This window comes from Bidens hawaiensis, unplaced genomic scaffold, assembly GCF_021521415.1.
Source record: "Bidens hawaiensis isolate Kalapana, Puna unplaced genomic scaffold, B.hawaiensis_p1.1 tig00001087_1, whole genome shotgun sequence".
NCBI classification, from domain to species: domain Eukaryota; kingdom Viridiplantae; phylum Streptophyta; class Magnoliopsida; order Asterales; family Asteraceae; genus Bidens; species Bidens hawaiensis.
Genome location: NW_027491062.1, coordinates 3401124 through 3418255, shown reverse-complemented (window position 1 = coordinate 3418255; position 17132 = coordinate 3401124). Strand labels below are relative to the sequence as shown.

General features: G+C 34.8%; 1 pseudogene; it reads left to right on the top strand.

Moving 5' to 3' along the window:
• The first annotated feature begins 5046 nt into the window (after positions 1-5046).
• On the top strand, positions 5047-7025 carry LOC143557943 (galactoside 2-alpha-L-fucosyltransferase pseudogene; annotated as a pseudogene).
• Positions 7026-17132: the final 10107 nt, after the last annotated feature.

Below are 17132 nucleotides of genomic sequence, written 5' to 3'. Positions count from 1 at the left end.
TTTCAATGTTGATGTAGAAGATGAACAACTAATTCTAGGGTTTGAAATTGATTAATGCAAAATGTTATTATTCTCTTTTCATCTTTCTAATTGTTGTGGATAAATGAGGTAGGATGGAAGCATAAATATTGAGAATACTCTTGAATTCTTAGGGGAAAATTGTTGAAATATATTGAATGAGAACTAATATCAAAATTCAAAATTGATAGAATAGAATTGAAATTACTGCCTAAACAAACGGTTATTTGCTCGAATAAAAAGTTATAAGGAGGTAAACCTTCAATCATATTGAGATAATTTCGAGCTGAAAATTGGGGAAATCGTTGACGGTGAAATTGTATCGTCAGTTGAAGACAGTGGGACAAGAAAGTTGCATGCACGACCTATGACGTTTGTCACATGATCCATTGGCCCGATCAGATTACTTGTCATTTATCAGCCTTAGGTTACTTTCGTTAAGCCTTTTCTAGTTGGGTCATTTTATAGCTATACATGTGTAATTTATCAAATATTTCTTCTCACGTAATAAGAAAACCGAACGCTTTTTTTTAACTTATCATAAGTTGTAAATTATAAATAAGAAATCCTAAACGCCCCCACATATTGTGTAGTTGGTCGATAGCTCTCCTGTCAGCTCATGAGCTCCATATCAATAATCATGTCTTTCATGTTATATTGACTTGAGGTTATTCAACGTCAATGCACTTGATACTTTTTATACATGGCACATAAATTTGCGCGCGTCTTTTTTTTTTTTTTCCTTTCAGTGTAGTTAAGAAATGTATTTATCACACAAGGTGTAGCTTAGAAGTACTTATCAAAATGCCTCTATTTTTTCTTTCCTTTTTTTTTCTTTTTAATCTTTTTTCTATTCTCTATCCTAATTGGAAGAAACTTAGTTACTTGTTACCTAATCAATTTAAATAAAAGGGGATAAAAATGAGAAGAATAAGAAGTATTTGTGATTAGGGCGAAGCTCTATTGGAACCGGGCCAGTAGGCTAACATTCGCGATTTCCCGAAAACTTTTATAGGTATTAAGCCCGGTCACTCCCGATGTTTTTTTTCTAAATGCTACCGGCCACCACTGATTTTTTTTAAATATAATACCCCCATCGTTTGTTTTTTTTATAAAACCTCGTAGTTTTTATAAACAAAAGTTACAAAACATAGTAAAAAGCTTTGTGTAAGGGCAGAAAGTGTGATTTACGATATCAAATTACGAAACCCGGTATATGTTAATGGTCAAGTGAATAATTAAAGCCGACGAGAAAACCGGACACGAAATGAAAGCTTCGGGGCGCGCGTTTAGCTTCAACGGGATAAGGCTTCTAGAAGAATATGTATTAGGCTATAAATAGAACACGTGTAGTCTTTTATATGTGTGTTTTCTATGGTGTAAATCATCCACCCAATGGGAGCTCACCTTGGATGGGCCGGTTCTCTATCAATATATCATATCTTTTAACCAACAACGAGATCGTTCATCTATATCTTATCTTTATGTTTATATTTATGTTCGGTCGTTTAATTTACCACACCCGTCTCGACATTTTGTATCAAGAGCAAAACCGTTCGCGTGGTCGGTTTGGGACCTACACTTTGTTTTTATATAACTCAAAATTGAGGGGGCTATTTGTAAAAATAAAAAACTTGTTTAAACAAAACATAATTGAGCAATTCAAAAATCTTAAAGGTCGTCGAGCTGCTTTGTAATTCTTCATCTAAGGTATTCACCCTTCTTCTCGGCTCTCACATTCTTATGAATCTTTTAGGTCTTGTTAGTTAAAAATTATCTAGTGTTTTTAATTGTAAGAACAATCGTTTGAATGAATGGAAAAATTAGATATATACATGTCATATTGTTTGTTCCAACTCGAACGGAACCACCGACACGAACCGAATCGTCGACCAGAAAATTTTTAGGGCTGTGACTTCGGTCACTACCGTGAGAAAGCCCAAGCTTCGCCACTGTTTGTGATCACATAAAAACTCCCCAGAAAAATAATAAAACATTAATAGAAAAAGCCATAACTAAAAATATGAATAAAAAACAAAAAAAGTAAAAAAAAAACCTTAAATGTTTCACCCGTCTTCTTCGTCAAAAGAAAAAGACATAAAGTCAAGAAAAAAGATCATTGCGTCTTTTTATTTATCATTGTGTTTTTTTTTCTTCATTAATTGGGTATTTTTTCATTGTATTATATTACTTAACATTGTATTATATTTTGCTTGGTATTGTGTTATATTTTGTGGTCAATTGTGTCTTTTTTGTTTATCATTGTGTTTTTTGTTTATTTTCGTCATTGTGTATTTTTTGTGTTTTTTTACGAGAAAGACAGAAAATATTTTAGTTTTTTTTCTCTTTATACTTTTTTCATTTTTTTTAATTATGTTTTGAGTTATAATTTTTTTGAGGAATTTTTTAGGCCATAAATCCTTCTCGTACTTCTAATTTTTATCTCCCTTTGTATTTTAACATTTTCCTAGTTTTTATTATTAAAAAACATTTAGACCGCTCTTCCTACTTTAGTGGGGTGGTAAGGTGGTTTGGGACCTTGGTGTTAAATAGGAGGTCAAGTATTCAAATCCCACAATATGCAAAATTTAGTTGTTCAAAGAAAAAAAGCGTGTTTTATTCATGCTAATTTTATATATGATGTTATTTTTTTTATGTCATTCATAATGAAACATATTATCATCTTTTGTTAGAATTCGCTATTATATTAAAATATATAATTACAACTTATAAAATCACTATGTGCATCTTTTTCATGATTATACATAAATTGTGTGAGAATACACCATATATTCGTATGAATACTCTATTATAAAATATAATTTGAACTTATAAAACCATTTAATTTTATAAAATATAGTTTTTTTTTAATTTAATCATTTCATTTCTATAATTTTATTATATTTCTGTTAAGTATCCCGTGTATTAAATGAGTTCTAAAGCTAATTGGTAATATTTTAAATTTTTAATACAGAATTTGAAATTTACTAGCTAAGATGTTTAAATCAATATCTGGACTTTATTTATAAGTTAACGAGGTTTGTTTGTTTTTTGTTTTTTGTTTTTTTTTTGTTTTTTGTTTTTTGTATGAATATTAGAAATATTCTTGTATTATATTGAGTTACAAAGAGCCACAATTGAGTAAAATGTTTAAAATTCAATTTACTATTAAATATTATTTCAATTTTAAAATTTAAAAATCAATATAACAATAATTTCAAAAATGTTGGTTTGACTAATAACTATTTTCCATTTTTACCCTTACACTAAAAAATAACTGAAACGATCTGAATGAACAACATCTAAACCGATGCCGGTATTCGTTCATTTCAATGGAAACCTAAGAAACAAGGAACCCAAGTAACTAGGGCCCAAAGAGTATATAACGAAAACAAAATTACAAACACCTTATGAAAATTATAAGGATCACGAGCATTTCATATTAAAAATTCCTCAGCTACATCAATTCTTCCAATTCATTTTTAAATCTTTTCTTTGGATTAGTAATTCAAAGAAAGAAGTAACTATTATTTAAGAATAATTAATTCTTGTAATACACTAATTTTTTTTTTGTAACTTTTAAGCAAAAAGTACAAATATTAATGTAACCTGGTGACAAATTTTAAATATTAAAATATTACCAATAATAGCTTTAAAAGAAACACCTCGATAACACTAAAAAGAAGTTTTTTTTTTTTTTTTTGAAAAGAACACTAAAAAGAAGTTACTTAAGAAAAGTATAAATGTTTTAATATGGTAACCAAAAAAACTTGTTGTAGTATTTTTATTTTATTTAAGCACTTGTTTTATTTTTATTTACATTTTTGTGTTGTTTAATTTAAAAAAGGAAAAAAACTAAATATAATTTAAGGTTAATGCTACTTGACCCATAACACAATAGTTAAGAGATGTGCTGGCTAGTTAAAGCACCCCGGCTATGTGGCTGTGACGTGACGTTTTAACTAGCAAGTGTTAAATAGCCCACAACACATTACCTAAAGATAACGAATTTATAAATTTTACAACAACGATTTTAAAACTTGTTACATGTAAAAAAAAAGAAAACAAGACTTAAATTAAGCCCAAATTAAATTAATAAATCACCTAAGCCCTATATTTGTTACTTATTATTTGCTTTTAACCATTAAATTAAATGAACTCAAATCACTAAACACCAACGGCTAAGTCGCTGCTGTATTCAAAACTACAACCTATAGTGACTTCTGTCTTTCTCAGATCCTCCTTTAGCCAATCACTCAATGCTTCCAGGTAGTGAATTTTATTGTGATAACCAACAATTTTTTTTTTTGATTTTATATTTTGACTGTTTAGTGTTTTTTTTTGTTTGGTTATAAATTTTGTTTGATTTTAGTTGTATATACAGAGAGGTTTTAGAGGGTATTAGTGATCTCATAGAGTATTTTCATAGTATAAACATTGTCAGGTACAATTGTAAGAACTTATAACATACATTTGATTAATATATGTTTGATGTTTTGTGGTGACCGACCGACCTGTCCATGACGCAGAACGGAGTATAAATCGTGATGAAACTCAAAAGTTTAACTTGATTAAGATGATGAAATCCATAAGTAACACTTACACAAATACACAATGAGTTCAGGCCACTTAAATAGACATGATAAAAAAAATCGATACTTGAAAGATAATGCTAAATATTCTTTCAAATATACAGAAACTAAAGTTCAAATCAAACACAATATATATCCTAAGATGGATCAGATTCCGACTTTTCAGAAATAATGTCGGTGTCAGGGAGAAAGTGGCTTTGGTTGTGCAGGAACAAGCTAACCTTTCGCCTCGTTTGTGTTACTCTAGTTGGTCCATGTAATGATCTACCAAATCTTGGATATCAGTCCGTCTGCCAACCCGAATTACATGTTTATTTCATTGCTTCAACTAAAGTCGGACATTGTGGTCATTACAACTATCAAGTTAAAATGGTTTATGAACTAACCTACATCTTTTTCCATCATGATTTCAGGGAAAAATTGTTAAGTGAGTCCAATGAAGAAGTTGACAGGGGTTATTATTATTTCTTTTATCAGCTTGTTAGTTTCTCTGATTCTCCAGCATTCAGCTCCAGACACTCATCCTGGTTTATATGAAACAAATATTGAATTTACATCCGCAAAAGGTGCGTTTTATGTTTTGAACAATGCATATTCGGTTTTGCAAATTGCTGCTTTAAATTTGCCCTATAAAATTACTCATCGCGATTCCATCTTTAGTTTCAGGACAAGACGGCGGTTCTCAGAATGTAAAAGCTTGCTTGAGTAGGTATGAATCGGCATTGTATCGTAAAGAATCACCATACATACCTTCACATTACCTCATTTCCAAATTACGCCAATACGAAATACTTCACAAACGATGCGGACCAAACACAGAATCCTACAACCGAATCATAAGAAAACTAGAACATGGTCATCCGACCCATGAACATGACAATGATCATGAATTTTCAGATAACGAGTGTAAGTATCTTGTACGGATACCCTTTGACGGACTAGGAAACCGAATGCTGAGTCTAGCCTCATCGTTTCTTTACGCGCTTCTCACAGATCGAGTCTTGCTAGTCTATGACAATGAAGGTGACACTGCTGATCTCTTCTGTGAACCCTTTCCCGAAACAACCTGGTTACTTCCGAAAGATTTTCCCATCCGAAATCGACTTGAAAACTTGAATCAAGAATCCCCAGTGTTATGGTAACATGGTGAAACATTCAGGAAATTCATCTTTTGTGTATCTACATATGATTTATACATTTGATGATTATGACAAGCTTTTCTTTTGTGATCAAGATCAAAGATTTCTTCGAAACGTTTCTTGGGTAATCATGAAGTCACAATTCTATTTCGTCCCGTCTTTGTTCATGATAAAATCATTTGAACAAGAACTAGCCGCCCTCTTTCCAGAAAAAGAAACAGTATTCCATTTCTTAGGTAGGTATTTGTTCTTCCCCTCAAATCCTGTCTGGGAACTCATAACCAGATACTATCGCGTTTATCTAGCAAAATCAGACGAAAAATCGGCATCCAGATCAGAACTTTTGACCCTAGGTTCTTGGCTGCTGCTTTTAACTTTACTACAACTACGCTTGAGGCTGTCGCAGATACAATGCTAGCGTGTTCCTTCGAAAATAACGTGCTACCCAAAATCGATATGAATGCATCACAAGTAAGTGGGAAGTCTAAATCCGTTATAGTGACATCTTTAACCTCCAAGTATTATGAGAAAATAAGAGATTTGTATTGGGAGCATTCGACTGTTAATGGTGATACGATTGGAGTTTTTCAACCAAGTTCCGAAGGGGGTCAGAAAACCGGGAACAAGAAGCATGATCGGAAAGCATGGGCGGAAATTTACTTGCTGAGCCTGACTGATGAGCTCATCATCAGTCCCTGGTCAACCTTTGGTTATGTGGCTCAAGGTCTTGGTGGATTAAGGCCATGGATTTTACATATGCCCAAGGATTTTACATGTCGATGGAGCCTTGCTTTCAAAAACCCCCTTTTAATGGCTGCAAAATGAGAACCGGGGTTGATACTGGTCCACTTGATCCTTACATCAGACATTGCGAGGACGCAAGCCAGGGTCTCAAACTAGTTGATCCCAAGGTTAGTTGAACAAGAGAGAGTGTGTGTTTGTAATGCTGTCAACTGTTAGTTCGTGCCGTTAAATTGCAGTTGTAAACTGTCATATGAAAACTAAATACTGTTGGCGATCACAAACAGTTTCACATATCTGCCCATAGTATTATTTGCTTCATTCTTAAATTAGACTGGTAAAATGTATAGAAGTCAACAAAATATGCACAAAGAATCCAACAATGTATCAGTATCCAGATATGGGCTACTTAACATCCCCTATATGGTCCCTGGCTAGACGCTACATACCTACGAACTACTCCGTATAATTGATCTTAAAGACGATATATACTTTAACCGGTCATATATATTGATCAGTGTTTGTGGTGTTATACTGCATATCAAGCCTTGGCATGTTCTCAGGATTGGCCTAATTAACACACTTATTTGATACCGAAATCAACGGCAATATGGATCATGAGATCATCTGCGATGCGGCGTGCACAAACTCAAGAACCTCCAAAAGCCTATCTAGGTCATCTGGCAGACTGGCACATGAGCAACCACAACTACATTTGTGATAAAGAAAATAAATGAATAGATACAAAGTTGTAGTCCTGTAGATTCAAAAGTCAAAACCATACAGTTACAAAGCATATTTACATATAAGTGGGGTTTTAATAACCCCTCTATTAGTATATTTAATTTAACCCCTCTATTAGTATATTTAATTTTAAGTTATACCATAATGCCAAGAAAAAAAAAATTAAACACAACCTTATCAGTTTATCTTTTAAAGATAATGAAGGCAAGTTATCAAGAAAAATCAAATTAAATAAAAATTAAACAAATTATAGATGTATATTATATATATACTATTAGGGGTGAAACTGAAACTTAAAAGTAAAACTTAAATATTATTCATACAAACATGGAATTTTAATATGTACTAGAATTGAAATCGCGCGTTGACACAGGACGATATATACGTGCTCGATCAGAATCATTTTGGTTCATTATTGATATGGTACCGATGCTTACTGTAGCAACCAAAAGAGAAAAACCCAAAAGATAAAGTAATAATATTTCAAAATTACATTGACATGTGTTCGGTTCGTTGGTTTGTAAATGATTTTTCCTTTTTTTGATCTAACTAAATTTTTATATGATTACTTAAGATTTAGTTGATTAAAATATTACATTGAAATTACATTTGACAATTAAAAACATATTTAATAAACAATTTTATGAAATTTAGTTAAATTAAAATAGAAACCGTTTGGGTATCAAACTATCAAGAAATATTGGATTTTAATAATCCATATTAAATGGTATTGGTCGATAATAATCCCTATTCGTTTTATCGCCATTAGCGGTCCCAAATTCAAAAAAGTTGACCCCCAATGGCCCCCGTTAAAAATGACTTAACGGCGTTATAGTTTTTTCTGAATTTCAAACCAATGTTTTAGGGCTTTTGATCGTTAGAGGATACGAGTCGATTGGTGTAAAACTTAGTTTGAAATAGTGTTTCAAAATGATGAAACAATGTTTCAATTCGGGTGTTTGAACTTACAATTAACCAAAATCAAGTCGTTTGGATCATTGTTTCGAGCTAAGTTTTACATCAATCAACTCATATCCTCCTAACGATCAAAAGCCCTAAAACATTGGTTTGAAATTCAGAAAAAACTATAACGCCGTTAAGTCATTTTTAACGGGGGACCATTGGCGTCCAACTTTTTTGAATTTGGGACCGCCAGTGGCGATAAAACGAATAGGGATTATTATCAGCCAATACCATTTAATAGGGATTATTAAAATCCAACATTCCAACTATCAATTAAAATTTTAAAATACAATTTTGTTTGGCTATTAGATGTTTCATTTGGTCCGAGAAAGGAGATGGGCAAAAACCAGGCCATGGGGGTGTTTGGATTATTTCTCGGATTCATTTTTGCATGTGTGTGGAGAATTGGAAGATTGAAGAGGGCTTTTTTGTTTGCAAGAAAGAATTGGTATTTTTGTTGAAAAAGGTGATATTTTTTTGTTTGAGATAGTGGGTATATACATACTGTTTTGGGTAATTTCTTTATTTAACCGCTTGTAACGGGCATAAACATTTAATATTATTATTTTAAACTTTCTTACCGGCGGCAAAAGAATGTCACCCCCGCCCCCCCAAAAAAAAATCGAGGGGGGGGGGGCGAAAGTTGACACGAACGGAAATCCATAAACGGTTAAGAAAGTAAAGCAGACCATTGAGTTTGGTTTCCAATTGAGCTTCAGCACCACACGACATCTCGTCATATATATTGCCTTCGGTGACGGATTCGTGTTGGGCGTCGAGAATATGCTTTTCAAGATTATTTTGAACAAGAACGTAAGTAAGAAGAACAAATTTTACTTGCTTCTTATGACTGAGAGCGTCAGCCACGACATTCGTTTTTCCAGGATGATATCGGATCTCGCATTCGTAGTCGCTAAGCAACTCGGTCCATCGCCGTTATCTTATATATAGTTCCTTTTGATCAAAGGTGTGTTGGGAGACTTTTATTATCGGTAAACACCACACATTTCATACAATAAAGATAGTGTCTCCAGATTTTCCAGGCAAATACGACAACACCAAGCTCGAGATCATGTGTCCTATAATTTTTCTCGTGTACCTTGAGTTGTCTTGAAGTGTATGCGATAACCTTACCTCGTTGCATTAGGATACAACTTAGACCATGGTTAGAATCGTCACAGAAAACGATGAAATCTTCATTAGTTTCGGGAAGAGCAATAATAGAAGCATTGCAAAGTGTCCTTAAGGGTTTGAAATGATTCTTCTTGCTTTGACCCCCACACATAGGGTTTACCCTTGTGTGTCAAAGCGGTGAGGGGTAATGCAATCTTAGTTGAGTTGTAAATGATTAACCTTGAATTACTAAGTATTAATCTACAGAATTCTAGAACAATTATAGAACCCATGTAATAACCACTCAAGATTTGTTTAAAATATGTTATGTTGCACACGCACTTAATGCGTAATTAACCAATTTTAGTGGATGAATATCAATACTCCGTTTTCACCAATTTTGTTGATACTTCCTATTTTAAAATGAATAATTACTACTAATATCTCACTTGGTTTATGTTAATATTAGGATTTATGTTTTTTCTCCAACCAAGCTCTTACAAGAATGACAATTCCTCGACTTATCATCAAGCTCGGAACTTGGCGGCTCTTTTAAAGATTCTTAATTTATTAACCAAGCCCTTACAAGAGTGGCAGTTCCTTGGCTTAACGTCAAGCTCGGTACTTGGTGTCTACTTTAAGGTTCGCCAAGGCCTCACAAGACTAACAATTTCTCGGTTTATCGTCAAGTTTGGCACTTGGGGTGTCTTTTAAGAGTATTCTAACATTTATCATCAAGTGATAATTGCAACATAACCATTATTTATTAAAAACCGATCACATGTTTAACCATCATTATTAAACGTTAATTAAGATTCATTATAAACCAAGATGATACTATGAAAGCTTAGCCAATAATAAACATAATGTTAATCATCAAAGCAATAGATACAAACATGATCAAATTTAAACAATCTAACCAATTTGGATGACTGATGTGTGCGTACGCATGCTTAAAATATAAGAGATTGGAGATTTTAGCTTTTGCACAAAATCGTGTTTCAAATTTATAAAAATGATTCCTACTAAGACTAAACACACACAAAATAGGCAAATGTACCTATCGTATATGTAGAATAGTATTGGTAAGAACCAAGTATCGATCCGTGGGCACAAATGTTTCTAATAGTGAATCTTCGTCTTACTTTAATCGAGAGGTTTAATCATTTTTGGGATTGATTTTTAAACTTTTTATAAAATATAAATAGTTATATTTAATATATTGGTGACAAGAAGAGAAATTCTAAACGAGTAGTTCAATTATATAAAGGTTACCATCTAAGATCAAGAATCCACTCCATTGTTCCTTGATGATTATTAAGTAAACATGTGACAAACTTGTCCTAATAATATATGATAGACTGTGTTCCTCATATTTGAGTGAACATATTATTTGACATAATGATAAATAGCATGCATATTTTCAAGTCCATCCTATGCTTAATAGCATGCTACCCCGAGAATGTCAATTTAAATAGACAAGCATTTGGTAAAGTAGAACGATTATGATTGACTTCGATTTCTCAAATACCAATCCTAACAACTTCGAGTGGTTGTAGTTAACTCACACAACCTCCCCTTGGTTGATTATATTAGGTTATAATTACACATTCCATTAACATATGATTTCTTTAACTAGCATGATAACCTAAGCAATCGTGTTAACAATGTTATTTTAGAATTATCAAAACTAGAGAAATAGATCATAACCTATATCTCATCATTTCTAAGTGCAACGTAGAGATCCATGTTTTATCTTGAATAAGTTACTAAAGTATTCTTTTTACCATTTCTAGTTTCCAAGAACATGAGTGATCATGAATATTTTTACTCATCAACCTTGATGTATTGGATTAAAGTGATAAAACATTTATTCATCAATGGATAATTGCAAAATAACCATGTACTTTACCAAACTAAACCACATGTTTCACATAATCATCAAGTAAAACAAAGCTACTTCATAGATTTAAAATGGTGAATGGAGTTTAGCTCATAATGAGCACTGTTGTAAACATTAAAAGAGATGATAATAACAAACACATGATTAAACTAAAACAATCTAACCAAATGTCGATGAATCTCCCTTCTTAATGATGATGATGGATGATGATGGATGATGATGATAACCTCCAAGCCTTCAGACTCCTCACAAGATCTTCAATATGAATGTATTGTGGGTGTTTTTATAAGAGAAACCCATTTAGAAACTTTCTTCAAGCACACCAAATGAGTGCAACATGCTCCACTATTTATAAGCTGTGTGGAGGAAGGAGCACGACCCCGTGCTTTATGAGACTTGGCCCAGTGTCCACGTGTCCCAGTTGCATGTTGTCAGATCGTACATGATGACTCACCACAGGGGTGTGCTTCTGAGGCACACCCTTGTGTTTTTTACTGACATGTGCTTAAATTCTTTTTGTCTTATCTGAGGGTGACCACGGCCCCGTGGTCAAGGGGGCACGACCCCGTGCTTTTGTCTTCAGTGTTTGTCATTTTGTTGTAGATTTTTGTCTTTTCTTGTGTTCAGAAGCAGCATGGGGGCTGTTTCTTGTTTTTCTTGTGTTTTCTTCCATTTTTCTTTGTCTTTTCGCATGTCTCTTTGTTTGAGGCTTGCGTTTACCTGAATTTGAATTTTATTACGATAAGTAGCCTTCTGCTATGTTATTGGATAGAAATTGCAGTTTTTAGAGATTATTTGATGCTAAAAATATGTATAATTTTATGTACATCAAACATCCCCACACTTGAACATTGCTTGTCCTTAAGCAATCTGCTTTGTAAATATTTTCTAAAAATAGCAAGTTAGGACAATAGCTTTAAAACATCCCCAAAAGAGTTTCAAGAAAATGGGAACAAAATAACCAACCTTAAATCATAGGATTATATATAGTGAAAAATAAAAGGAAATTTGTTTTTATGAGCTTCTGTTTATGCATAACGTCACGTTCTCACAATGTTCACTCACGCTCGGTTTATATATCTGGTAGTACCTGTGATGTACGTATGTGAACACTCTTAGTCAAGATGTAACCTGTGATAAATAGGCTTGTAGCGTGTTCAAATCTCCACCTTTGTGAAGGGTTGCATATAACAGAAGGTAATTGGGGTTGGTTCTGTTTGAACCGGGATTGCGTGTTTTGTGGTGGTTCAAGGGGTTTAGGTTAATGATGATGGTAAATACAACTTCTGCTGATTGTCGGGAATATTAAGATGTCTTCAACAGTCAGCTTGCTTCTTTTCTCCCGTTTGAAAGATATATATATATATATATATATATTTAAAACAAATTAAGTGACTCTTTTAAGGTCAGATCGTCAAGACCAGTTTTGTCGAGGATGTGAATCAGTTCTTCCTCAATCCTGTTCTGAACATAACTCCCAACTCTAATGGATCGTTCGACTTTGAGCCTAATAGCTCCCACCCTCATTAGTTCGGTACATTCATGCTGAGACTGAGTTTGACTTTTTCTACATCTTCCTTCATGAGACCAGTTTCCGCATCCTAAGCAACATTCGTATCTTTTTGCTCTTCTTTTCATTGCGCTTTTGGAAACTCCACAGAATGGTGGCCTTTGTTCGTTTTGGCGCCACTTTTCCTCACCTCATTGCTTAAGAGAAAGATTCTCTCCCTAAGTTCTGGAGGCAACCTAGGTTTTGCGAAATGTATGCAGCAAAGGAATTTGAAATCGAAAGAATACATTTCCAGTTCTTTAGAGTCTGCCGGTAAAAGATCAGTGTTGTATTTTACCGGTTTTTGAGGGTTAAAGTGGTAAGGTTTTGGTTTAGGGTTTTGTAATTTGGAGGATGGTTTGAGAGGTTTGTAGTGATATTACCTTCTTTTTTATACAACGCTTCGTGTGGTTTTGAAATGAATATTTGCGACAAGTTCTAAATCACACAAAACGTATGACTCACTCGAATCTTCCGAAAAAAATATTTATATGGCATGAGGTTTATCTCATAGTAACGGAGGGATTGGGTATAAACGTCATATTTTGCATAAATTTATTCTCAATATTACAAAACTTCTTTTTTGCTTTTTCACTTTTTGGTTATAATATATTTGTATTTGGTTATTTGCAAAAAAATTTATTGGATTTTTCTTTTGGTTTTGTTAAAGAAATAGTCTTTATTTACGATAAAAATTTGTTATTTAGAGAATTTTAATTTTATAATTAGTTGAGCAGCAATTGATCAAGTAATTCCCCTCCCCACACTTGAATCTCACATTTTCCTCAATTTGAAAAGATTCATAAAAAGTTAACAATTCTAATTAAGTACGATGGGTTAAAATGAAGAGGTACTTCCCTACGGGTTAACGAAATTTCGACAGAGCGTCCTCTGTTTTTCATCCGTTTTCCTATTTTGTAGCTGTATAATATAAAACTGCAAACAACCACAAACAACCAAGCATAATTCTACTGAAAATTGGGTATGGAATCATCCATACCCTGCCCATACGGGCTAAATAAGTACTTGCTACGATGTCTTGGCACCCATGGCCATAAAAAGTATCCAACCAACCAAACAAACGAATGACAGAATGTAAATTGTTTAAACAAGCATAATAATAATGTCATGAAAATACCACCGACCCATCCCATGCCCATACCAGACCTACCATCACTGCTGCTTGTCAGTTACCCGTGTCCGGGTTGAACGGTCCCCACCACCTGTCCATGCGATGTCCCAGATGGTCAATCTCTCACTTTGTATCTGCATATTCAGTTGCTTGCTGTGCGTCCATTATGTCCTTCCGTTCGTCATCCATCGCCATATCCAATTGACACTCTGGATCCCAAATCTGGCCCCGGTTATCGATGCACCTCCATATCTCCGGCCTTATGTTTACCCGTAGGACTATCTGCATCCTGTTGCAATAACTGAGGCCAAGAGCAATCGGGTCAGGGCTTTGTGTTCCTTTTCTGTCCGCATGATAGGCTTCATAAAGCTTATAGATCCATGCACCGCCAAAAATTGGGGTATTCAAGCTTTTTGCGTTTGCATTTGTTCTAAAAAGCTGGCAGAACAGATAAGTAATGTTGCAGGTAGATTCATTTTTTATGCAATAAAGTGCCCACAAATCCCTCAGATTCACCACTCCTTTACTCCTACCGCATGTTGTTGATGAATGGCTCAGTAGTCGGTGAATATATTTCATGAGTGGGTCTCGTAGGGCGGTGCTCTTTGAGCTGTTGGCACAGTTTGCTTCATCCCAAAAACCCAGTAGTTCCCATGCTTGTACCCGTGTGTTTCCAGCCTCTGCGTCTTCATCACCATCTTCATCTACGAACGTTGTTGCAGCTGTGTACCAGATTGCGCTGTCTGTTTCATCACTTGTGTAAATTCCCAAATCAATACCCAACTGGGTCATTGATGTCGTGTACCATCACCCCCACACCTGAATTCCACGGCTTCTTCATCCCACATGTCCAATTTTTTCGTCTTAAATGAGAAGGAGGCTAAGAATTCCTTTGTTAACTTGGTAATAGCCTTCCCTTTTTGACTAAAAACCCGTCACCATGGTCCTTTCACAATTGACTTGTACCTGTTCCACTGATTAACTTGCATCAACGTATCCTTGCAAGCATAAAAGTTCGGTTCTGGAAGGCGTCAGTTAAGGTAGGTTATTCTAGCTTGGGCTCTTCGATCTCTTTCGGTGCATTATGGGAAGACTAGGAATGTGTGTACATCGTCCACGTACTCAGCCATCTGCAATTTTTGCCCAAATTAGTTAAATTTTAAAATTTTTTTTGGAAAAGCTGGAACAGAATTAAAACCACGGTGGCGTGCTTAAAAAGCACGCCCCCATGTTTTAAATCAGCACGGTGTCGTGCTTTTAGAAGCACAGCCCCATGCTGCGGGTCCTTGGTAGTTTCAACCTAATTCTAGATTTTGACTTTTTGTTGACCAAAAGGTGACCACGGGTCGTGTTTTGTAAGGCACAACCCGTGTTTTTAATCCTAATTCCACCATAATCAAGTCTCGAACTTACAATTCCAACCGGTTTTTGACTAATTATTCGGGTTCATGTTTGAATCAAATCAACTAAGATCCGAACTCGAATCGTTTTTCTTAACAAAACACAAGTGTAAATCTATCTAACAACTCATTGTCCTAAATATAAACAATTAACCCGTCTATTTTCCGGGTTTGAACCCGATTTTATCAATTTGTTAGAATTAGGGATTGGATTAGACCTAGAATGTTGAATTTGAAGATTAGATTTGTCAGATTAACATACCTTTGGTTGAAAATCGAAGATTTGAGGCAAGGATTAGTGAAATTGGTGGATGGTCGGCGGTTTTTGGTTCTGGATGATGTTGTTTTTAGGTTTAAGTGAATGGTGATGTAATTTTATTGATATAAAACTCGTAACTGTTCTGGACATAAAAGCACGGCCCCGTGCTTTAGAAGCACGGCCCCGTGCTGAATGAGGCAGTCAGATTCTTTTGTTTTTCGCTGTTTATTTGTCGGTCAGGTTCATTTTTAATTGATATTCTTTGAGGATTAAAGTTTAGAAAGAAATAAAAAGTCCTAATTTTCATTAAAGCGTAAAACATAGTTAAACATAGTAGAAAGAAAAGTACAACAATCCCGAATCACGAACATAATACTAGCAAGAGTAACTTCTTAACAAGACAAAGTTGGAACTTCAACGACCACCATTCCCGAACAAGTATTGAATGTGTGGTGGGGCTCTTTTAGCTTCCAAGAGCTCGGAGAGCTTCTTGTCGAGTTTTGCGAGCTCCCGGTTGAGAAAACTGATCTTAATGCTCACATTTTTGTTGTGGCTATCCACAACATGGAAGTTCTCAAACCGAAGTAGTTTGACTTTGTTGATTAGCTCGATTACGCGGGCTTCAGTTTGGATGTTACTCTCGACTTGGTCTCTCATAATGCATTGGAGCCTCATGATATCTTCCTCAAGGTTTGAGGATGAATCACCATGCTTGCCCTTCCTCACTGGTCTCCATCAACCTTCTTACTTTCCATTTCAGTAAACTTGTGTTTGGTGTGAATGGAATAGTGAGTTTGTGCATGCATTATATAGAGACTGGAAAGTCGAGCACGACCCCGTGCTTTTAGAAGAACGGCCCCGTGCTGCTAGTGGAATAAATGTTTCTGATTCAGAGAATTGTATAGAGTCAGCGTGTATCAAGATGAAGATTCTAAGGTGACTACGGCCCCGTGCTTTTTGTCATCGAAAGTTTCTTTGATTTTTTAGCCAAACGTGAGAGACGAAATTTTTAGAATGATTTTTATTATGTTATTTCAAGAGTTTGATCATCCTTAAAAAATTACTTTTCATTAAAATTAAAAGTTCTAAAACAATTCCTAGAAACATAAAAATATTCGGGTTAAGCCCGAAGATCCTAGCACGATGTGCCCAATGCACTTGTTTACACATGAAAACAGAAAATTAAGGTTCCTAGATCTCTCCGAAGGGTTCTCCTCTGCCGGTTGGTCCCGGTGGTGGAAAATCCATGAAACCGAGAACTTGAAGCTGGAGTTGTTCGTTAAGGTCTCAAAGTTCCATTTTCATGTTCTCCACCGATTCAGTGAGTTGAACGAGACGCGTTTCTGCAAGGAGATTTATTTCAGTGAGTTCTTTGACGAGTTATTGACGTTTCAAGAGAAGCTCGGTTTTGGATATGTGCCGGGTTTCGTATCTCGGTTGTCGAGGAACGGGAATTGCTTCACTTATCTCAGTAGGCATGTTCTTATCTTAGAGGAGAGTATTTATGGTTTGGGTTGGTGCAAGGAATGCATTGGCAAATGATGCCATTTATAGCCAACCAGTAGCCAGGCTCGGCCCC